We start from the raw sequence: 23,753 nt of genomic DNA on the forward strand, positions 1-23,753 counted from the left end.
CACTAGAAATGTAATGACACAAAACAGTTGTTCATGAGCGATCTATGAGTGTTAGGCTTGTCAAGGACGCACAGTAAGGAGGGACCGAACGAAACACAATAAATGAAATTCGCTAGGTGCATCTGGAGGAAATAATGACGGACTATACAGAAATAAATACAGGTTAACAAGGAATCAGTATGAAGCCCTCAGTGGATTGACAGAAGCAGACGGTGGATGTATGTCGGTAACTTTAACGAGACCGGAAACAACAACAGGAGGGAAATGCAAACCTCACCTCTTCGTGCTTCCGGTCTGGGACTCGGAGCAAACAAGAAGTAATGAACGGATCGGTATCTCAAGTCCGCTACGTCATCACCAGAATAACGTTGTGGAAATCAGACCACCTACCCCCTCAAATAGAAACCGCAGCAGAAGACCGCGCAGGAAGTGACAGTCGGCCGCAGATGCCTTGTTATGTCATTATGTTAGTACTAAGAATAATTTGTTTCCAATTCATCTATGTTGTCTTTTAGTGTATTGTTCTTTATTTGTTTACATTGACACTTATTGGACGACTTATTATAATAATTAGCTGATAAGATCTTCTTCTGTGACATGTGGTCAATGAGTGTGGCGTTCGTGGTTTTCTGTCAAGCATTTTCACAGTAATGATTTACCGCAAATTTGTGACGTACTTGTGTCCACTCACGTTTTACTGATAGAAACTTATTTCTTGGGTACGAAGGTGCAGATTTCTCGGCGGAAACATCTCGGTTTTATAACAAAACTGGTGGTTTCAACGCGTGAACATTGCTGTATTAATAGCTTGTCACGTCACAGCAAAGAAATGTGTTGGAACAACGTGAAAATTGCACTTCTTTGAATCAGAAATAATTGCGAAAATCTGGGAGACACAATTTTTCTCAGAATTTATCTTGGACTGTAATAATGGTTTGGTGTTTTCAGTTGATATTGTGTGCATTGCTGGTGGGTCGTATTCACGGTCTGTTCCACAATTCAGAGTCAGAAGGCGATAGAGGTGCCACAGAAGTTGATTTTATGATCCGATAGTGGATCTTGGTGTGATTTGGATCACGCTACCAGTGCAGTGAGGATATCTTGCAAGATTGACATGGGCTGTCCACGCCATAGGCGTGATGACGTTCGAGTGTGATTGTTTTTTTTTTTTTTTTTTTTGCTGTGGTTCGATTAGGGTTTTCGCCAGTAGAGCGATGTGTTCTCGTTGGTGCTTTTCGAGTGTGGTTACACTTATGGTGGGATATTTTTAGCTGGTGGTACATTTTCGTTTATGGTCATCGCTTATGGGTTATCGTCAGTAGTGAGATGATGTTTTTGTTGAGATATTTCGAGTGTGAATCTCCATCGCCAGAGGTGCGTCATTGACGAAGTTGTGTGTAACATGGCGTAAGCACGAGGAGTGGGAGTTACGACAGTAGGTTTTTAGATGGATAGGAAGGAAATGGCGAATGGGACCAGATAAAAGCAATCGTTCTGTGCTACCAAATTATTAATAAGTCCTTGTGTTTTTATGTCATTGTAGTACTTCTTAATTGATGATATCCTTATGTCAATTTTTGAGAATTACTGGTCAGATTCACATGGTAAAGTGAATTCGTGCCGATGTCTGGTGTATGCAGACTGCACAGAGAGCAGTGTGCAGATGGCGATGAGCAGTATTCGACCCAAATTCTGCCCCAGATGTCCACGTCAGTGTCACCAGCCAATACGTTGGTATCAGGAGAAGTATCAAACTCCAGAGAAGCGTAAAGCAGAAAGGGTTAGCCGTAGCTAAACTTAGTAAGATGTAGAATGATTAGAAGTAAGTGTTGAATGGTGAGATAGATTCTGAAGTAAGAATGTTCAGGCTGTGGCGGCTTAACCTACTGGGATGCGTGAGGGAAACTAACATGATGCTGAAATACACTGCAGCAATGGTTTCACAACTAGTAAATCATCATTTTACGTGTTTTTTAGCTAAGAGATTATCGATGTTTAATTTTTTATTCAAATGAGAGATAGGAGCAACATACTTTTTTCTCCATTAATAATATTGTAAAGCTTAGTAACCATCTCTTCAAATATTTGTTATGATTTTCTATGAATGTGTTTTTGTAAACATTTATTGTAAAAACACGGCACTGAAACATGTGGCAAGGATTGTACAGAGTACTGCGGTGTTCCTAACGGCGACCAAGTAGAAGACCGATGCTGGACGTAGCTCGGTGCAGCACAGGCATTGTGGCTGGCGGGGCTCTGAGGTCGTAGCGAGATCTTGGGTGCGGCATGACATCACGGCCCCAGGCAAGAGGCCAGATGATATGACTTCATCACATGGCCAGATCGGCAGCTGTAAGATACAGGCGACACTTCTCCCTCCATGTGGCGACAGCACAGAAGCCGGCAACTCAAGGGCGATGAAGGCACGGATGCAGTCCTATTCATTCATTTCACTCATGTCAATGGAGAGTGAAATAAACCGCAGGGGTGTCTTGCCAGGAGGTAAGGGAGGCTCGCCCCTGATGTAATTCGACCACATGGGTCCGCCACTGTCTGATGCTAGAGCCTTAAGGGTCTTGTCCTGAATGTAATGCCACTGCCGACCAGAAAGTACTAAGTGATTGGAGTCTCTGAGCACTTGCCAAGACACTGATAACTGCTGTTGCAGGACTGTCTTCAACAAGAGCAACCATTTGTCATCTGCTGTTCCATCTCTTGCCTGCCAATAGTCAAGATGATGGCTACCTCTTGCTGCCATAGAGTGGAGAAATGTCCTGCCACAACACTGCTGCCTTCACTGATGATGTGACGGGGTAACCCTTTTGTTAGTATCAATCACCCACTGCACCTGCCACATCCCCTGACACACATCTGTTGAGAGTAGTGCTTTGTTTATTAGTACATCTTAAAGTTAACTTTTGGACTAACTAAAGACCCTTGGGAAGGAATCAGTAGACCTTGTGAGCGTGGGGTTGATCTGAGATTCTGTTATTCTGTGCAACGGATTAATCTGAGATGTACCCTTTAACCTGTGGCCTCTGCAAGATGCAATTTCCACTCTCACACTACTACAGAAGTCAGACAGACGCTCCTAACGTTATAAAGAGAAATGCCTGAAAAACTTTCAGCAATAAATATCTTTTGGAGTCTTCTTCTGTAAGGAAATGACTCAAAATTTCACAAAATTTCTTGTGTAAAGAGTGGGATACTTGGGTACTGGAGTAGTGCTGTTTGGTGTAAGAAAAACATGAAACTAACGACAGTTATTATTTATTTTACAAAAGTTCTGAGAAATCACAGTGGCGCTTTTAGTTATGAATTGAACAAGTTATATCCTGGTTCTTTTTGGAATGTGAAGTTACCTCTCAAGGATAGTATTCGCTAATGAAATTTTTATACAAAGTTTAAGATGGTTGTTGACTTGACAGAACGGCTGAGAGGCGCGCCTACTCAACTTGAATAATTATCCTTTAGAATGTTTCTAGGAACGGTCAACGCTGTCACATGTGAAATGAAGTTTACTGTTGTGGAGGAAATATGGGGCTCGCAATAGCTGTAGCGCACAATACCATAAGCTGCGATGACTGCTGTCTGTGCCTCTCTCTGCTGACAAATAAGATAACTCTCGTTCTATCTGGATTGACCTTCGCCAATCAAACTCTCCCTAGGCCTTGATGAAGTCAAAGATTCCTATTCGCCCTTAGTCTAACTATTGGCGTGGTACACCGGTCAGATAACCAGTCCACAGCAATGCCACTCAAAAATTCGCTCGCAGGCGTTTAACTATAACTCGGTCCGTTCACACCACACAATAAGTGTGTCGGCCAACACAGTGAACAACGCTTAATCGCAAGGACTCAATACAGAGAGTCGCCCGTTGATTCGCTCTCGGCAGAGGAGCTCTCCCAGTGAAGTACTGAGGAGAGATTTGTTTCTTACTCCAAGAGCGACAACGGAACGGCGCCTCTCCACGCCAGACGTGAAGGGGAATATCTTTCGGTCTCTTCCATTACTCCTTCAGCTCAAGACGTCAGAAATATCGTCTGCCAATCAGCATTGCTCTTCTAAAACGGGAGAAAGACGTTTCGTTTAAGGCGACCAATCTGGAAATCCGTAGCATTGAAGTTTGGCTTTTACTGTCTCCCTGTGAAAAACTCTAAAACTGCGTGCTGTGTGTAAAGAATGCGTAGACTGGCCGTTCCCACACAATGTAGCGGAATTTGCTTTTAAGCTGAACACGAGGTCGTTCTCTCTTTCACTCTGGCACCCACTCTCCACTTCACGGGCGGTCACCTTGGCGTTTTGTATTGACTCGTCCTCTGAAGGGACTGGTGTCCCATTGTGCGGTTTGCGTCTCCCGATCAGAAAAAAAAAAAATCCTGTGACCATCGTGTCTGGAATGTATGTGTGTACGCCTGCCTCGAGTGTTTCAACCCCGGTACGCTTACTTGTTATTTGCGTATCGTTTACATGAATTCATACAACATTGACTTTATCTTATCGAGTTTCGGTTCGAATGAAGCGTTATGATGTTGAATATGATTGAGAGGGTGGAATATGTAAGCGATGAAGGTCAGGACACCACGACGTCTTACAACCTAAAAATGTTTGTTTTTTAAATCTTATTTTTGGGTGCCTCGCTGTATTTATTTTATTGGGCTAAAGGGACAACATCATTATTATAAATGTACTGGGGTACAAGGTTACACTCATCTAAAATCTAAGATTCACAAAAGATTAAACACAACAAACAAACTAATATGCAAACCACCTTTACAAACTGACTCATGAATATATTTTGTCTCTGCGATTTGTGTAAAATATCATTATATTAAACATGTCATTCGCATTTTTTTTTTTTGTTAACACCATTTACTTCGTTCTACTAAAAAAAACTTGTTTTGGTGAATGCGTGGATAGATTTTGTCATGTTATTGTGTCTATAGAAGATTGAGTCACTGTGAATGCTTAGACAGGGGCAATCTCTGAAGGAATAAATGCTCAATCCTCAAAGATATTGTATTTTGGCTACGGAAACCAATTACCTCTGACCTCAGGTTAGTTAAGTGTCTGCATGACCTTTCAACCATTCAGTCATTGTATTATTGTCATCGGTGTAAGCCAAAGTCCTGAGGGTTCATACGAGCAAATCAAAAAACTTTTGCAGACATACACCAGTGACCGAATGTATGACCCCTAGCTGATTGAGGACAAGACAGAGTGCTGTTTTTTTGTTTTGATTTTGGCTGGCAAGGCTGTCATGGTCTGGCATGTTATTCTCAAAGAGTCAATTAGAGTGTCGCCATTTCTTCGCCTATGTGCCACACTAACCTCTTTATCACAGTGTGACTCACTGCAAGCATAAATTATTCAATAACAGGGAAGTAGAAGGGGCGCAACACTCTCTCACTTTAACTATGCTGTCGGTCAGATTAATATCTATGTTTTACATAGTAATCTCCGTCTTCCCCAGTAGTATATTTGGTGAGGTTTACTTCTGACTTTTTTACGGGAGGCAATTGTGAGCAGAATGTCCTTATAACTGTATATGTTGACTGTACAGAACTGTACCTGATGGCCCGAGTGGAGGCGATGGAGACCAGAGAGAAATATGGATTGCAGGCCATAAATGTTGGGTCCAGTGACCTGGCTGTGCGAGTGGCAGAGGGAAGCAGCGCTGTGTGAATTACACCTGCAAAGTTGACTTCGGGTTGAGGCACTTTGCCCTTCCTACTTAGGGCCAGAATAGGAGGGCATCGGTTCGCAAAACATTTTACCTGGTTCAGGCGACAGACCATTGCGAAGATGCATAACTGGGGAAAAGTGAGTGATGGAAGCCATTTAAAAGAGACTTAAGCAACATGAGCTTTTGTGCAAATGATGGGACAGTCATACAACAACAACCATTCATATGTTAGAAGCTGGGACAATATGAACAGAGTGCACGGTGCATATGTTTATTGGAGGCAAAACTGTAATTTCACTGATGTCAGGAAGTCGTCAGTTTATTTTACGAGTGGCAAAAACACATATTTCATGGGCACGGCCGTCTGCGAAGCTTAGCTCCTTTTTTCAGATATTGGAAATGGTTGACTTGGAAAGACTAGATCTAGCCATAAAAAGGGACTATAGTCCCATCAACGTAGACGTTTTTTGCTGAAAAATGGCCATGATTACCATGAGAACAACGCCACCCTAGACTCAAATCTTCTTTTTTAAGACAAGAGAGATTTTGAATCGCTTGTTGGCTCCTCTCAGGGTATGGAAGGTTTGTTTCCCCATCGTGGAAACCCATGTGTTATGTCTCGATTGGCTACCAGGCCAGCACTACAGTCAAGAGGATAGATTCAGTGAATAGGCAATAGTTCAGTTGGTTTGTACATCGTGGTGGCGGACTTTTATTCATACTCCTACGACCATTCACTGTTTCTGTTTTTATTGTGGTGATACATGTATACAACAGCAATTCAAAATTCAGTCATATTATATTCGTTAATTTGATATTTAATCCGAGTTCTGAAAGTGACTGCAGACATGGGTAACAAAAGCGTCATGAGTAAATTCACTAATAGCATATATAAATATTAAGGGTGTAGCTCACTGTCTGAAGATTGTTCAAAAAATGCTTCAAATGGCTCTGGCTCTGAGTCCATCAGTCCCCTAGAACTTAAAACTACTTAAACCTAACTAACTTAAGCACATCACAAACATCCATGCCCAAGGCAGGATTCGAAACTGCGACCGTAGCGGTCGCGCGGTTCCAGACTGAAGTGCCTAGAGCCGCTCGGCCACACCGGCCGGCGAAGATTGAAAAGATAATATTTTTCTTCATGTAGAAGTAATAACATTTAGCATCACTAACATATATATGTGATTAAAGCAAGCGACCACTTGCAATATAGACCCTAGGGGAAGCATTTCGTAATTCATTTACGACCCTCTGATGGCCTGTGCGCCATTTTACAACTTAATTGTTGCATTAATCTAGGACACTATAATGCGACGATGTGGCTCTCTGAATTTCCCTAAATCTTGCAAATAGTGTAGGCCAACAGAGGTTATCAATGGCGCTGGCCGTACCAGTTAGGATCGCAACTACATAATTGTCTTCAGTCGTTTGTATTGTCTGCAGTGAAATGTTAACGGCGTCATCTATAGACTTCTGTGGTATAATCCCAAATTGGTGGGGGCTAAGCCTGAAGAGCTGACTGAGGAACTAAGTCTGTCGCCCAGCAGTCTCTCCTGAACCTTAGCCAACGTATTTATCAGTTAACTTGGTCTATATGTCTACGGATCCGTCAGGTCTCTATCGTCAGTCTGCAAGTTTCCATGTTGTGAGTATGATGCGTTGTTGTAAAGCGTCATTCAGTAATACAGTCAGAGACTGTATGATCTACGGTGCTGTGTTCCGGATAGTTTCTGGGTGAATGCCGTCGGGCCTGGGTCATTTATGGGTTTGAGTTTGTTAATCGCCAGGAGAACTTCCTCCTGAGAGAATGGCATGACTACTTGGTCAACTGTGTATATAATTTCTGTTAGTCGACGTAGATTGATGCGTTGGTGTTGGTCCTGTGCTGGGTCATTGTCCGGGAAAAGCTTTTGTGGAAGGTATTCTGCAGAAATTCTCCAGCCTCGCGCAGTAGTCTCACGTCTCGGCGTGTCCATTACAAGTGGTGATTTGATTTTATCTGTCTGCAATCTGTACGGACCTCCGTACATGTTATTCACGAGCCAGCACGAAATTGTCCCAGTGGTCCTGTCCTGTCTTGTTAAGCTCGGTTTTATACCTGTCTATAGCGTCGCTATAGATTTCAAGTTTAATTTCCCGTTGTTGTGCCGTTGACTATCGGTAGTGTCGTCTTTTGTCTTGTAAGTCTTTCCGGAGTCTTGTCAACGTTGTGCACCTGGGAGTCTCTCTTTGCATTTTTCTTTTGCTACTGGTATGGCAGCTGATTGGGCTTTTTGTAAAATATGCGTCGTGTGTAACCACTGAAATCAATGCAATCGTGTGTAGTATACAGGCGTGAGTTACTGATCTCCTCTCGGAGAGTTTGCCAGTCTGCTTGTGTAGCAGCAACAGTGGGTGCTGGGTTGCATGTGTTTCTATATCAATAGTGGTTGCTGTGTTTGTGACTACTACGTTGTGATCATAATGTGTGGCTTTCTCCAGGACATGCCACTTTGAGTGTGACCGATTTTTCATTTGCGGGAGTAATATCATTGCTGCCGGTTCCACCTGCATATCCACTGAAGGCCGGTGGTTGTCCTGCTTTATTCAATACAGGAAGGTTTCATTTGTTTATTGTGTCCACAACGTCCTTCTCTTTGGCGTGAGCTCGGTCGGCATGTCAGAGAGTCCAGAGTGCATTTATGGTGGTGTGTATCAGTAAGCGCTGCCTCTGGAGAACTGCACTAGTTCCCTTATTTTATTTGCGAATGTTCTATTTCGAATGAGTATTGAGTATACGTGGAAGAGATTACTCAGTGTTCCTAGCCTACTGTGATTTCTGTTGTTGCTGTTTGTTCTGTGTCCACTGTGTGATTTGTGTGACTATTACTGACTGTGTGTTTACCTCCACGATTGCTGCCTTTGCAACTGTGGAACCTGTGATTACGGTGTATTTCCACGGAATGCCAGGTATTTTTCCACTGCTCTTGTATGGCTTCTGTAGGCAAATTATTTCAGCTGTTCCGTTCTATATTAGGTTAATTAGCTCTGTCCCCACTAAGGCACTTCTCATGCAACGTAGTTGGATAAGTTTCATCTTATTGGTTGATATTTTGTATAGACCTCTTTAGGGTCATGAGAAATAAGCCCGTGACCTCTTACGAAATTCCTGTAAATTCGTTTTCAATCTATTGCTTCATCCATTCTTGAGCATGTCTCTCCCAGGAGTTTGACTGGGATGGGTGGTCTGTATAGAGACATTCTGTTCAGAGTATCATTTAGCCGTTTGTTCGGTGGTTGGATAACATATTTTATTTACTCTTGTCTATTTCGTAAGTATTACCATTCTTAGTGCTGCTTAAAAGAGTCTTCATTTTTAGTCTGCTGACAGATTTGTTACTTTCATATTGTTTGTATAATAACTCGCTGTTGTCTGTTGTATTTTGTCTATGGTCTTTATTACTTGATGCCCCGTTTCTCGTCGCGTTTCTGCCTGTTGTATATGTGTTTTTATGTAGTTTTGTTTCTGTCAGATATTTCTCCCTGGCTATGTGTGTGTTTAATGTGGGTGATCTGAGTATACAAGGAGTCCTGCAGGAGCTGTGTTAACTTTTTGGTCTTGTCTCAGGTTCGTTGTACTGTTTGATGTTCTTGACAGTCTTGTTGCCTTCACTGAGAGCGTTTATGTTTACTTTGAATGTTGGTGCATCTTGAGTGGCATGTTGGCCGTTTTTGTTTTCTGTCTTCAGCATATTTGTGCTGTATGTGCTGCCTCTACAAATGAAACGTACTGGTTTTATGTCATTTTGTTTTGTTTTTTTGCATTTTCGTATTGTTGCTTCTGGCTCGTGTGTTTCTTTGACTCATTTGATGTTTCTTCGCTGTTATGCGGATGTATAGCATGTGTGCTATTGTGACGTCATATGTCATTCTGTCTGTGACTAGAACGCATTTTACTTTCGTTTTGTCTATCTCTACTGTCAGATTGCTACGTGTAGTTTCATTTACACTGACATCGTCTACCTTTACTTACAGTGTTACATATTAGAAAGTTGCCCACAGAAAGAGTCCATGGCTCCTTGTGTGCATGCATTGTCAGTGTAATCTGAAAATATTTTTCTTCTGCAATTGTGCTCATAGGAAAAATGAAGACTCCATTGCTCTCAGAGTCTACTTTTTGTGATAGCTTGAAGTGCCTCCATGCCCGTCTTTTTGTGGAGGTTGACTTCATACCACTGGCGTTCTGGACTGCCTCAGTAACGGCGGGTTGAGACGCTGTTCCGTCAATTTCATATACCGTTAAACTATTAAACATATTCTAGTGAGCCACAGTCGGTTCTCCCTGTTTATCTCTTGTACGTTTACCTGAGTGTGGGACAATCTGGTCCCCCGGATTTATTAGATGTTATGTTGCGCCATCTGCACGGAATACAGCCTCCAGTGATATCTTCTGTGCAGTCAGCCTTTTTGTGACCAGCCTTTGCTCACTGACAGCTCACCTGCCCTTTGTCACACCGTCTTATTGGGTGTCCGTATCCCCAACAGTTACATTGTTAAAGCATTTCTACACCGCCACAAAAAAACATTAATAGCAAGCTATTCAAAGTGGACGTAGACTCTGCCCTTTGTAATAACTGATGGCAAACTCTTGGAGCCGCGCGATGTAGCGACGCCGTCTAGGGGACCTTGTCACGGTTCGATCCTGTTGGAGGTTCGAGTCCTCCCTCAGGCATGGGTGGCTTGGTTCAAATGGCTCTGAGCACTATGGGACTTAACATCTATGGTCATCAGTCCCCTGGAACTTAGAACTACTTAAACCTACTAACCTAAGGACATCACACAACACCCAGTCATCACAAGGCAGAGAAAATCCCTGACCCCGCGGGGAATCGAACCCGGGAACCCGGGCGCGGGAAGCGAGAACGCTACCGCATTACCACGAGCTGCGAACAGGCATGGGTGTATGTGTTGTCCTTAGTGTAATTTAGTTAAAGTTAGATTAAGTAGTGTGTAAGCCTAGAGACCGATGACCTCAGCAGTTTTGTCCCATAGGGTCTTACCACCAACCCAAACTCTTGGATTGACCTCAGTTACGTTATTTACCGTTCCCTTTCCCCTTGGACGCATTTTGTCCGTACTTGTTGCCTCTTCTGTGCATTGTTCTTTGGACTTGTGGCTGGTAAGATTAATTTCGTATAATTTCTCTAAGAAATCATCATCTGATAACATTGTTGGAGAGTTATGCACTATCAAGAGTGGCCCCAACTTGCGCATTTCATCACACTATCTCTTTTTGGTTTTCCGTTTTCTTCTGAAAATCTTCTTCCTGCTTCCTGAGTTACTGTTTCCAAAATTACAGTGTTGGCTGTCGTTCTTATTGCTTTTACGTTAATAGTGTCCTGTCTTGAATTTTAGGTCTTAGTAATTGTGTCTCTAATTGTTGTTGCATTTGGGTTACTTTCAAATTTGAAGAACAGTACGCTGGTTCGTTTTGCTTTAGTCTGTAGAATGCGTTCCTCTACCTTTCTTTTCTTGTTCCTGCATTAGCTGTTGCTGCAACAGCGGCAAACGACATGGCCGTAGGTCTGGTTCTTGTTCGGAATATTTTATTTACAGCTTTCACTTCTGCTATTTCGGCATCCGGACGCTTTATGCGATCTACTGCATAAGGGTCGTTTGCGGTGGCTATTTCTCTCCGTAACCTGTTATTTTCTGCTCGCAGTTCTGCGTTCTGTCAATAAAGTTTTGCCTGCCCTAGAGACGAGACCCATATTTGGTTCTTAACTGGTGTTTAAGTGTTGTCTGTAACTCTGTCAGTATCTCGTCTACAGCCTCTGTCATTGGCGTCTCCATGGTTCTTCGTTTGGGTGTTAGATCCCCCCCCCCCCCCCCCCCCCCAAGAGAGTCCACAAAGTGTCCTTCGTGTTAATCTGCCGATCGGGGAATCATCTAGACTTTTCCGTCGGCCTCCAGTGGGGGTTCTATTCACGTCGGCAATGTTCACGGCTGCAGACGCCAGCTTACGGGATTTTCATCGGTCCTGCTGTGTGCATTGTTTACGCGAATAGGTAGCTGTTGGTCATTTGGGAATTATTGCACACGCCCTAAGTATTTCACAGCCTGAGATTTTAGAAATTCGCTCCAGGTCTCTGTTGCTAAATTTACTTAAAACTGTCTCCATACAGCTATAAATATCTGCGCCTGTCTCTACTTTCCTTAGTTGTAGCGTAAACGGATCGCACAGGGAAAAAGAAAGTCACACGACGGTTGACGTTTCGCGGCCTACTTTGCTTGCAGTTACTGATTTGTACGTGGCAGAGAAGTTGTTTCCGCCGCATCCGCTGTTTCCACAGTCACCGATGTCACATGCCGCATCCGCTGCTGAAGGTGGTGAACTCAGTTATGCGCGGCGTGTCAGCCTTGTACACTGGTGCTGCTGCTGATAATGATGGTGTAGGCTGCGCTGACGTTTCGCAATCCAAAGCGACGCGCTATGCTACGATCCTGGCCGCGGGGTCTACTACTCCACGCAGGAGAGGAATCACGAACAGTGTTTACACTTCTTTTGTGACCACAAATTTATCTGCTCGGGTTACGCTGTGGTACTGGTATCACTACCTGCACTCGCTGATCGAACGCGAACGTTAGCGGCTTTCGTTTTCCGCCGTAAATGCGTACTAGAACCGGAGCGGACATTAACCCACTACCGCCAGGGCCGTATTCTTGTGGACATTGCACAGACAGTACGCCGATGTGTAGAGTTGTTCGGACTAACAACACGGCCACAGTCGTTGCGACTTCCGATGACACGGCAAGAAACATGTTCGCCGACCGTCGTTCGACAAACGACAACCCAGGACCACGTTGTCGGTACTTCGTACAGAATCATGATTTATCCATCTTTCCGCAGCTCGGGGTCTCGCGGTCGCGTTCTCACTTCCCGAGCACGGTGTCCCGGATTCGATTCCCGGCGAAGTCAGGGATTTTCACCGCCCTCAAGATGACTAGGTCTTGGTTTTATCCTCATCATTTCATCATCATTCATAAAAGTGGCGAGACTGTACTGAGCAACGTTGCGAATTTGTACGGGCGTTGATAACCGGGGAGTTGAGCGCCCCACAAGCCAATCTTCATCATCATCATCATCATGTCCATCTGTGGAAGGACCGAGGGAACCGAATTTGACAAACTGGTTTCGTTATCGTAAAACGGCTTAGCACCTGACCTAATATCATGGGGTCCCACAAGGTACGCCACACGATCATCTCTGGATCACATAGCCGGTAAATTGGACAGCAGCCATTTGGTTGTTGGCGTGTAAAGCGCGGAAGTTGTATCCAGGCTTTGAGGTCTCCGTGACATTATCTTTTAACAACATGCAGCAAGACCGCTGGTAGCCCGTGCTGCCCTGAAATAACCCATTACTGAAGCTGTCCCACCATTGCCTTGGTCATTGCCTTTTATAGAACTTCTATAAGCTGAACAAGCACGGCTAAAACACTTTAATGTGATAGCTACCTATGCTATGTTCGACGTCCACGTGCAACAACCACTCATAGACAACAGGTAGCAGCACTATCATTGGAAGACACATATAGCCTGCCAGGTGTGTCTGATGGGATAAACAGTGTAGTCGTCGTAACGCGGAAATGGGATGGTTTATGTGACACCCAAAAGGACATTATCATTGGCTTTCAAGCAAAAGGGTGGCAGTATTTTCGAAACCAGTGAACTCGTAAACTCTTCAGGTGCCGCCGTGGCTAACATATACTATGCTCGGCAAAATGGCGCCATCCAAACTAGCGCCGACACATCTGTGATGTATCATGGGGCGTAGATAACACGGGAGAACGACGGCTGCAGAGATACGTACGGACGAACAGATATTCAACTGTTGAGCAACTGCCTGCCCAAATGAACCAGGGGGCTACCAGCAGTCCCTCCTCACAGACCACTTAGTGAAAGTTGCTGCAGAGGCCCCTGGTTCATGCACGCAAGCTGACTACTTTTCATCGGGGACGAAGGCTGGAATTTGCACGCCAATACCGCATCTGGATGTCCACTGAGTGCTGACATGTAGCCTTTCATATGAATCACGTTTCATGCTCCATTGGGGAGGTGGTACATAGTGAAAAGTTTTAAACCAGACATTCTACAACAAGTACCTGAAGGAGCCACACCCGAGGAGTGAGCGTTGAGGCGGAAGTTTTCATGGCATTCACTGGATAATTTCGTCACTCTGGAAGACACAATTGATAAACACAAGTATGTGTCCATCGTTGGAGACAATTAGCACCCCTACATGCAATTTATTTAGAGCACCGTGGTATCAACCCGCAGGACAATGCAATGTGTCGCACAGCTCACAGTGTATGTGCGTGATTCGAAGAGCACGGGGATGAGTTTACCGTACTCCAATGGCCACCAAACTCCCCGGATTAACACAATCGAGAATCTGTGCGAACGCCTCGATCTAGCAAAGCTGGTCACGACTCTGCTCCACATCCCTGTCGGTATCTTTCAGAACCTCACTGACTCTCTTCTTGCACGTCTCGCTGCGTCCACACTGCAAAATGTATTTATTTAGGCTTTTGACAGATGTTAACATTACTGTGACAGACATTGTATCTGGTCATCGATTACACGGAGGCTGTAACGCCTCCATCCACTACAACTAATCAACATCAGTTGAAGCAGCATGCAGTGATGTCCCCTTATGTGTCATCCAAGCTCATTTCGACTCGATTACCAATCAGATGAGAGCTGCTATTCAATTTTACACTCTGTATACCACCATATCACCTACGTATCTAATCATACCTAAGTCATACGGTAGTTGTACACATAATAAGTCAAATTTTGTTACTAACTACGCTTCCTCCTGATATACCGGAGCCAAGGCAGCCCCTAAGTGTCAGCAACTCATATTACACGACAGAGGACGAGGTTGTCTATCTCCAAGGCGTACCAAAAGCACCATGGTAAGCACCAGCTATTTACATGCAAGATAATGCAAGCAGGCATTCCGAGCACTACTTCATGCACGGGGAACACGAGCCACAGCCTGCAGGAAGTATCACTACGCCATAACCTGATTGGCTCGAGACAGCTATTTAGGGGCTAGAACCAGCCCCGAAGTTCAGCTCACTCCAAATGTCGACTTCGTGTACTTCGACTGCTGAAGATTATGTCTTCTTCTCTGAATTGGACTCTTTCTAGTGTGTGTGTGTTACCACGAACCTTTGTGGAAAATTAGAAGTGAAGTTTTGCTTGCCTCAGTTATTTATTCTTACCTTTCGTTTGTTGCTCAGTCATCAACCTTGTGAACTTACATCAATAAAAGTTGTGTTTCTGAAAAATTTGTCAGTCACAACACCTTGTATCGCAACTTTGGTGCTTAGGAGAGTAAAAATATTGAGAAGTTTTTGGTAGTCTACTCACTTGAAGAAAATGTCACACAATTCGAAATGAAATTGTCAGGGAGTCCTAAAAATTTTTGTGGTAGTCATAACGATTTTATTGATAAAACTAATGTTATTGACATTCAACGCCTTTATTCTTCATGTTTACATATTTCTTTTTCAAAATAGTCACCCATGCGATGACCACTTTTCTCCCAACGAGACACCAGTTTGCTGATACAGTCACAGTAGAATGCTTGACTTTGTTGATGGAATCAGAGCCTCACCTTTGATTGCAGCACTTCAGTGAAATCCTCGATGGTGTTCTTTAAGTTTTGGAACCAGATGAAACTCGGATGGTGCCTAGCCGGGACTGTATGGGGGAATGGTCAACGACAGCGAACGCAAGTCATGGGATTGTTGCTGATGTCGCAGCTCACGTAGGCGGTCTGGTATTGCCATGCTGAAGTCGAGAATGCTTAATGTGTGGACGAAATCTTCGAATTCGAAAGACGATTACATCACGCTGTTTCTCACGCACCGAAATAGTTGCGTTACACGCCGCCATATTACACGCTACAATCCGGATCCCTCTAGCGTCAAGGGACTGCAAACATTTGAAGTACAACTCTAATAACGTTTGTTTTATTTTCGGAGATATTAGTTTTCAGCATTCCGTTCTGAGTACGACTAGGACGGTTATAAAAACCTGGAAATTGAAATAAGAACACCGTGAATTCATTGTCCCAGGAAGGGGAAACTTTATTGACACATTCCTGGGGTCAGATACATCACATGATCACACTGACAGAACCACAGGCACATAGACACAGGCAACAGAGCATGCACAATGTCGGCAGTACATTAGTACAGTGTATATCCACCTTTCGCAGCAATGCAGGCTGCTATTCTCCCATGGAGACGATCGTAGAGATGCTGGATGTAGTCCTGTGGAACGGCTTGCCATGCCATTTCCACCTGGCGCCTCATTTGGACCAGCGTTCGTGCTGGACGTGCAGACCGCGTGAGACGACGCTTCATCCAGTCCCAAACATGCTCAATGGGGGACAGATCCGGAGATCTTGCTGGCCAGGGTAGTCGACTTACACCTTCTAGAGCACGTTGGGTGGCACGGGAAACATGCGGACGTGCATTGTCCTGTTGGAACAGCAAGTTCCCTTACCGGTCTAGGAATGGTAGAACGATGGGTTCGATGACGGTTTGGATGTACCGTGCACTATTCAGTGTCCCCTCGACCATCACCAGAGGTGTACTGCCAGTGTAGGAGATCGCTCCCCACACCAAGATGCCGGGTGTTGGCCCTGTGTGCCTCGGTCGTATGCAGTCCTGATTGTGGCGCTCACCTGCACGGCGGCTAACACGCATACGACCATCACTGGCACCAAGGCAGAAGCGACTCTCATCGCTGAAGACGACACGTCTCCATTCGTCCCTCCATTCACGCCTGTCGCGACACCACTGGAGGCGGGCTGCACGATGTTGGGGCGTGAGCGGAAGACGGCCTAACGGTGTGCGGGACCGTAGCCCAGCTTCATGGAGACGGTTGCGAATGGTCCTCGCCGATACCCCAGGAGCAACAGTGTCCCTAATTTGCTGGGAAGTGGCGGTGCGGTCCCCTACGGCTCTGCGTAGGATCCTACGGTCTTGGCGTGCATCCGTGCGTCGCTGCGGTCCGGTCCCAGGTCGACGGGCACGTGCACCTTCCGCCGACCACTGGCGACAATATCGATGTACTGTGGAGACCTCATCCAACATGTGTTGAGCAATTCGGCGGTACGTCCACCCGGCCTCCCGCATGCCCACTATACGCCCTCGCTCAAAGTCCGTCAACTGCACATACGGTTCACGTCCACGCTGTCGCGGCATGCTACCAGTGTTAAAGACTGCGATGGAGCTCCGTATGCCACGGCAAACTGGCTGACACTGACGGCGGCGGTGCACAAATGCTGCGCAGCTAGCGCCATTCGACGGCCAACACCGCGGTTCCTGGTGGGTCCGCTGTGCCGTGCGTGTGATCATTGCTTGTACAGCCCTCTCGCAGTGTGCGGAGCAAGTATGGTGGGTCTGACACACCGGTGTCAATGTGTTCTTTTTTCCATTTCCAGGAGTGTATATTAGTTTCGTTTCGCAGCTTACGGAGAGAGTGCACCGTTCTGCTGTCAACGTGTTAATGTGCGCCTTTTACAGGTGGCCGGCGTTGCCGTTTGTGGGGGGTGGAAGGCTTAGGCGTGGAGCCGCCTGTCGCTGTCCCCTCCCCGCAGAACCTGACACCGGTGAGACCAGCCGGCAGCCGGCGGGCGAGAGGTCTTCACCGTGCCACGCTGCCTGCTCTGCAAGACGGATGGAGACGCCACGCCGACAAATGGCGTGTCGCCGTGGAGGAGACGCGGCTGCCTGCGGGGGGATACTGGCAGGGCAGAGATCTGGAGCCGACTGCGTCGTCGTCCGCGCTGGCCGCCACTGCCGCTACTGCGTTTCCTTCATGGCTGTTCAGATACTTTTAGCGACTTACATTGCAGCAACTTCTGCAGCCGTTATGGGCCTCTTTATTGTTTGTTAGTTTAACTAAATGCTGCGTAAGATATCTGAAGGTCAGAATTATACTAATGATAGACAATTGAAGACTACTGTTAAGGAATCAATGGCTGGAAATGAATATTTTACGCCATAGTCACGTGTCTGGTACATGTTAGTAAAAAATCTGCCGTGACGTGGACCGTCTGAAATAAAAGGAGAGGTAGAGGAGAAAACAAAAAAAAAAGTTAAACTTCACCGGTTGAAGATTAGTATTGTTATTTCAGTGAATACAATACCGAGGCAAATTTACAAAGAACTTGGCTCTGTGCTCACTTATCAGAATGACATTGCGCCCCCTCTTCCCTTGATGCATTCACTGTTTCGAACTTGGTTGGGGTGACGTCAAGCCATTGTAGCCTCTTCTAAAGTAAGCTGGCTATCAGTTGTTGTAACTGCACGTTAATATCGTGGATGCTAGCGCTGAAACGGAGGTGACTGAGCCTCAGTAAAGTTAGCTTTGAAAGCGCCCGGCAGCGCGTAGCGTGAAGCAGTCGCCCTCCGTTTTCTGGCGGTGACGCCGTTGTCGCAATTGAGGCCTTCGGTGCCTCCCTCCTAGCGGGAAAGGGGAAAAGTGGGCTGTTCGCGTGGGTTTAAGTGGTGGCTGTATGGGCTCTCCTGGAGCGTTGGCAGTCGGGGCATCAAGAATCGACTTCTCTGCCGGTGCTAGAGGGACAGCACGCAGACCGCGGCATCAGCGTAAGCGACGCGAGCAGCGGCTCCGTGGTATGGGGCGTTAACTGCTCGTCGCGAAAGGAATCTTCCTGAGCGTGGCTCCGCAAGGGGCGTAATCTGCAGTTCGGCTGTATGCTGCCGACCGGCTAGGAGGTTCTGAAAATCGTCGCGCCTTCCTGCGTCCGTTGAAGCGGCTGGCAGCGGGCGGCTCGGCAAAGCATTTGGAGGTACTGCGTTGATTCAGTCCTGGGAGTCGTAACGCACCAGAAGTTGAGTATTGATTGTTAATAGATTTTATGAAGTTTAATTGAATTCGATTTACGTATTATTCTTAATTATACCAGCCGTATTTTTCGGGGGTTTCCCACCATTCATTCTCGTCTGCCCACCAGCGGGAAGGTGGTAATATTAGAAAGCGTGGTCCGTTTGTCCCATTTTTTAGACGAAAGGGGTTGAGTCTAAATCTGTGGTTCGGATTGCTTGTTTCCCCTTCCAGCTTACCTACGGGTTTATTCGACTGTTAGCCTCTTCCATGTCTGTGAAAGTCTAAGACACCAATGACTGTACTGTTTAAAATGCAAGGCACTAAGACCTGATACATTCCCTAGCGTGGCATAACTGGTATTATTAGACTTACATGTAAAAGGTGCTCTAAGAAAGAAGAAAAATTCCTTTTGCCTCGTGGTAAGAACTAGTCAATTGCATAATGAATTCCTGCTCATTTTGAAGCTGTAACTTACGTAAATTTGTGATTATGAATATTTGGCTATAGGTAAGCAGGGTTGTTAATGTAGGCCGTAGTGGATTTTTTTATATTGTTTCTAGTCAGCAAAAACTGTTGTGTGTTTTTCCAATTCAATACCTTTTAAGGCTTTTACTCAACGTGCTTACAGGTAGTTCGTTATTAGTGTGTTTTCTTGCCATGCAAAAAAGTTTGCCATTTCATTACGGGTAGAAATAGTTGCCTTAAAAGGAGAATGTTGTAAAAGTTCACAAGTCCTACCTGGCGAGCGTGTGTGTTTGCCGTAATTTAACTGGCAGAAATTTGTAAAATTTGTATTTTATATGTTTTGGGAATGTTGATGTTATTCACTGTGAGTGTCCCCCCGTGTGCATGCCTCATTCGTTTTGGTTTTTCTATTCTGAGAACTTACGTAAACAGGATTGTCTAGATATGCTGCAGACAAGTTACATTGTGCGCCATTTAATGAATGGAGTGAAATTCACCTGTAATATAGCTGAGCTTTAAATATTATACAGCGTCGCGTTGTATATGTTAAATTGCTTGGCTGCACTTGCCTTTTAATGGGGTGAAATTTTTTATAATAATTTAAATGTCAATTCCTATCGTATTTTGTGACTTATTTGTTAAATGATTGCTGTTTTTTTTAAATATCGTAAAGTCTTGCGCCAAATTTGAATAAAAAGTGTTACTCAAAATTGTGTATTTTCACGAGTTATTCCTTGGCACATACTTCCACTTTACATTTTGTGTATTGATTGAGATTGATAACCTTTGGTGAACCAGTAGTAATTTTACGGTTCAGTGAGGTCTGAGCTGACGCCATGCACGTTCTCTCGGTTGTAGATGTCGAGATCTTTCTGGCCTCAGCAGCACGCCAGTATCATACAGACGATTCATACACGCAGTGTGGACGAGCACTGCCTTCTTCAAAAACGACACGACGATACTGCCTCACTGGAAACAGAGTTCCCTGTCATCACCAGCAGTCACTTACTTGCAGTCACACTCAGGGGCTTCCCACACACCACGATGATCTGGCTCTCCAAAATATTAGAACAACTGGTCCACTCCCCAGATGGCCACATACTCCCTGACAATGGTCAGCCGGGGTAATGCAGAAACTGATTCATCATTGAAGACAGTGCAACGTCACTGATCCCCAACCCATGCCACCTGACGATAGCACCAATCCAGATGCAGCAACTTGTGTTGTTGAGTTAACGACAATCTACACGTGGGACGTTAATTCTCTAGTCTGGATGCTGCTAGCCTCCGACCAGTGGTGAAGGATGGCGCATACTGCAGCAGGGAGTCTACTTCGTGTTCTGTGATGTGAAACGTACAGATGGAGGACTTAGAATGTGATAGCTGGGTGCGCAAGACGGCGATCGTCTATTGTGTACATGCACGAAGTAATGGCCGCTATCGACAGGGGATCTCAAGTTGATTCCGTATTTCTAGATTTCCGTAAGGCTTTTGACACCGTTCCTCACAAGCGTCTTCTAATCAAGCTGCGGAGCTATGGGGTATCGTCTCAGTTCTGTGACTGGATTCGTGATTTCCTGACAGGAAGGTCGCAGTTTGTAGTAATAGACGGCAAATCATCGAGTAAAACTGAAGTGATATCAGGTGTTCCCCAGGGAAGCGTCCTGGGACCTCTGCTGTTCCCGATCTATATAAATGACCTGGGTTACAATCTGAGCAGTTCTCTTAGATGGTTCGCAGATGATGCTGTAATTTACCGTCTAGTAAGGTCATCCGAAGACCAGTATCAGTTGCAAAGCGATTTAGAAAAGATTGCTGTATGGTGTGTCAAGTGGCAGTTGACGCTAAATAACGAAAAGTGTGAGATGATCCACATGAGTTCCAAAAGAAATCCGTTGGAATTCGATTACTCGACAAATAGTACAATTCTCAAGGCTGTCAATTCAACTAAGTACCTGGGTGTTAAAATTACGAACAACTTCAGTTGGAAGGACCACATAGATAATATTGTCGGGAAGGCGAGCCAAAGGTTGCGTTTCATTGGCACGATACTTAGAAGATGCAACAAGTCCACTAAAGAGACAGCTTACACTACACTCGTTCGTCCTCTGTTAGAATATAGCTGCGCGGTGTGGGATCCTTACCAGGTGGGATTGACGGAGGACATCGAAAGGGTGCAAAAAAGGGCAGCTCGTTTTGTATTATCACGTTATTATAGGGGAGAGAGTGCGGCAGATATGATACACGAGTTGGGATGGAAGTCATTACAGCATAGACGTTTTTCGTCGCGGCGAGACCTTTTTACGAAATTTCAGTCACCAACTTTCTCTTCCGAATGCGAAAATATTTTGTTGAGCCCAACCTACATAGGTAGGAATGATCATCAAAATAAAATAAGAGAAATCAGAGCTCGAACAGAAAGGTTTAGGTGTTCGTTTTTCCCGCTCGCTGTTAGTGGAATAGTAGAGAGATAGTATGATTGTGGTTCGATGAACCCTCTGCCAAGCACTTAAATGTGAATTGCAGAGTAGTCATGTAGATGTAGATATATGTTCGTCCGGAACCGTGACGACGAGTAGGCTTGCTACCACACTTCCACACAGTCCAAAATCAGCCCATTGTAAGATCCGAGACCCCACAAATCTGGATAAGGCATAATTAAACCAGCCATCCAAATTGAGAGCCCCACTATGAAACCCACTTCAAACTCTGCCACACATTAGTACATGGCATCTGTTTGGCCTTCACAGTAATCACTCAACATCTGGCGCTGTTTGTGGCCCCTGTATATCCTGACAAGACTGTTAGAAACACTAAACATGAAGACCACCACTGATACAGTATATCTTCGTGGTTGTACTAGGAGTCGCAAGACGAATCATTTACATCTGGCTCGTCACTTTCTCTATCAAGCAGTGCAGGTGATGAAGTTTGATCTGGAACACGATTTTCCGACCCGGTGGTTTTATCCCACTGCTTAAAGGCTTATTCGTTAAATATTTGTGTAAGTCATACTGAACAATGGTTTCAATTTTATCTGTTTATGCTCCACATCTTCGTCCTCAGAAATCAGTATTTCATGGCTATTACACCTTATACGAAAATTGTGGCAATCCTCGATGGCTAAAGACATTCATATGAGATCCTGAATCTTATCACTTGTTCTTGATTTGATCGCAACACAAAAGACATGCATAGAGGATTCACGAGGTAATAATAAGAGCAGCAAGGGAAACGTTGACCTGCTCATGCATTTAAGCACTAGGCATCGACCGTTTTCTTTAAATCTGTGGATAATCAGTTTTAACGAGGAGACAGCCTTGGGAAGGTCCTTCGTTGAACGTTTATGCACACCAGTTCCTGAAAAGTATAAGGGCAATATCGAGAAATCATAAAAGCTTCTTATAAAATAGTGGTAAAACGATCAAATGATCAAAGACTAAATTAAAAATAAAGAAAGCCTTCTGGATCTCGTAGGGAAGGGAGCCCACTTGCGATTCCCTGTCCACTGCAAAGTTCATTCAAAGTTCAGATCATCAGACTCTGTCTTTGGATTTTACTCATGCATTCTGTTTATTTTGTGTATTGAAGGGCCATAGAATAATAGGTTTTGTGTAGCTGAATGAAATCCCCCGTCATTAACACATGATAAACAAAGGAGGCCAGTATGCAAAAGCTGGTCGAAATGGTAAGAATGAAGGGCAGCTCACTTTACATATAATATGGCCAACAGGGTAACTGCTACACCCTGCAAGAACTGGGAATCCATGGCGTCAGTGCAATAGAATGACATCACAGGAAGCGAAAGAGATGTGACCATCGTGATGAACCCGCAGAGTGGAGCAAGAAGCCACAAGTCGGATGCTATTCAGCACACTGATCGGAAAATAACCCAACAACGCCCCTCACAGGCAAGTGGAGACACAGCACAGACGCCAATCTTGTTCCGTTGGATGGTCAACATATTTCGTAGCGATCCAGGTAGGACCTAAGCCAGACTATCCCTTGCTCATCTAGCAATTTTCGATGGAGCAGCGAGCATCACCTGGGCGACGAATCCAGTGTGAACTGCAGTGCAGCAAGCTGAGTCCTGACTGGTGTAGGGCTGAGAATGGCGTAATCGAGCGGGCCTCCCAGTGGTATAACCAGTAGGTCCAGGAAGCAATCATACAACATCACGAAGGCGTTTAGGTGCCACCACCTGTTCTTCGGACCGTTTTCCCGTTCGCTAGCCACAGCACGACTCCACACATCTCCACACACTTCATGCAAAAGTTCGTTGTGCATTTTCTGCATACAGTCTATAGTGAAACGTGAAAATTTAATTTCAAAATCTTTTCTTAAAGATCTTACTTTATTTACTAGCGATTCATCAAGAACATTAACACACTATGTGAGCGTGGAAGTAGTTGCCAAGTAGTAACTGATGGAAACAAATTAAATTTCAACCAATGGAAATTTTATTCATAAAAGCCTTTTCAAAAACAGATTTAAAATTTATAATCAGAAAAGCACCCTCTAAATATCAAGTTACAACTATTCAGAGGGAGAATAACTTTTTTTTAACTGCTACTGCTGGCGAAGACCTGGCGCAGCACCCCCAACGCTCTCCCGAACCGTCCGCTGTCAGCTGCTTCAACGGACGCAGGAAGGCGCGCCGATCTCCAGTCGCCCGACGTCGCAG

This window comes from Schistocerca gregaria, chromosome 8 (genome assembly GCF_023897955.1).
Source record: "Schistocerca gregaria isolate iqSchGreg1 chromosome 8, iqSchGreg1.2, whole genome shotgun sequence".
Taxonomy (NCBI): domain Eukaryota; kingdom Metazoa; phylum Arthropoda; class Insecta; order Orthoptera; family Acrididae; genus Schistocerca; species Schistocerca gregaria.